The sequence below is a fragment of the Gossypium arboreum genome, chromosome 13, assembly GCF_025698485.1.
Source record: "Gossypium arboreum isolate Shixiya-1 chromosome 13, ASM2569848v2, whole genome shotgun sequence".
Lineage (NCBI taxonomy): Eukaryota > Viridiplantae > Streptophyta > Magnoliopsida > Malvales > Malvaceae > Gossypium > Gossypium arboreum.
Genome location: NC_069082.1, coordinates 36027208 through 36028940, shown reverse-complemented (window position 1 = coordinate 36028940; position 1733 = coordinate 36027208). Strand labels below are relative to the sequence as shown.

At 36.2% G+C, this 1733-nt stretch overlaps 1 non-coding gene across 1 annotated transcript; it reads left to right on the top strand.

Annotated features, from left to right (window-relative positions):
* Positions 1-535: 535 nt before the first annotated feature.
* Positions 536-642, top strand: LOC128287222 (small nucleolar RNA R71). Its single transcript, XR_008277917.1, has one exon. It is a non-coding gene; the product is annotated as a small nucleolar RNA R71 (small nucleolar RNA).
* The last annotated feature ends 1091 nt before the right edge of the window (positions 643-1733 follow it).

The window sequence follows — 1733 nt, the reverse complement described above, 5'->3', positions numbered from 1 at the left end:
ACACCAAGATAAATTTAGACAACATCTCTTCAAGTTTTAGTTTCTTTTCCTGTTGATAAGGTGGTTGTTGAAAACCTAAAGGATGTTGTGGCCTTTGATTTCCTTGACCGCCCCATGAGAAATTGGGATGGTTCCTCCAACCTGCATTATAAGTATTGCTATATGGGTTATTTTGGGGTCTAGAGTTATTATTACCCATATATTGAACTCTGTGCATGCTCCTTCTCCATTCGTCTCGCACCTCATTACTGGATGTACCTGGGTAGAACCAAGTAAACCATCAATCTTTTTATTTAGAAGTTCTACCTAGTTTGGTAGCATAGTAACCAAATCGACGTTATAAACGTTTTCTGTTTTAGTTGGCTTAGTCCTCATGACTTGCCACTGATAGTTATTCAGTGACATCTCCTCTATAAACTCATAAGCATTTTCGGGTGTTTTATTATTAACGGTTCCGCCAGCAGCTACATCAACCATTTGTCGAGTCGAATGATTCAGGCTATTATGGAATGTTTGAACCTGTAGCCAAAGCGGTAACCCATGGTGAGGGTACCTTCTCAGTAAGTCCTTGTATCTCTCTCATGCATCGTAAAGAGTTTCTAAGTCTATCTGCACAAACGAAGAGATACCATTGCGTAATTTGGCCATTTTAGCCAACAAAAAATATTTTAATAAAAATTTTTCGGTCATTTGTTCCCAAGTAGTGATTGATCCTCGTGGTAACGAGTTCAACCACAATTTAGCCTTGTTCCTCAATGAAAAAGGGAATAACCAAAGACGAATGGCATCGTCAGAAATGCCATTAATTTTAAATGTAGCGCAGAATTCCTGGAAATTTGCCAAGTGAGTGTTTGGATCCTCATCTTACAAACCATTAAACTGAACAAATTGTTGTATCATTTGAATAGTGTTAGGTTTTAGTTCAAAATCATTCGCAACAATAGCAGGTCTAACTATACTTGACTCAGTTCCTGTTAAAGTAGGTTTAGCATAATCATACATAGTACGAGGAGCAGGATTTTGATTGGATAGTTCAACGGGTATCGTAGGAGGTAGCTGTCAGCCATCTCCTCGGTTGGGGTTTGACTATTGTCCTCTTGCTCGTTCTCTGTGTATCTTAAGCTTCGCCTTATTTCTCTTTGGTTTCTGCGAACTGTGCGATCGATTTCTTCGTAAAAAAGTAATGGTCCTGATGGAGTTCTTCTAGTCATAAACTATAAAAACCTGCCAAGAGAAAGAAAAAAAGTAGATTAATAAATAATAATAAAAATTAAATTAAATTAAATTTCAAGAAAAATAAATGGCTAAAGTAATAAAAATTGAGTGTTCCTAATATCTTAGTTCCTCGGCAACGGCACCAAAAACTTGATTGCGATTTTCATGTGACAGGTTTTAAATATTTATAAAGAATCATTCTTGAAACTAACTATTATCACAATGTAGACAAGTGTACCTATCGAACAGTAGTATAGCTTTAGCAAGACCGGATTGTCGAACCCAAAAGAACTAAAAGTACTAGTAATAACTGTCTTTTTAGTATCTAGCCTAAGAATAAGGGGGTTTTGTTTTAACTAACTAATTATCTAAACTAGGAATTCACAGAAAATAGAATTGGGGAATTCCTTTTGGAAAAACGATTGAATTAAGACAATACCTAAGGAAGAATCCACCTAGACTTCACTTGTTATTCTGACTCCAAATCGGACGATTTATTCATTTAACTTGTTCCGCAG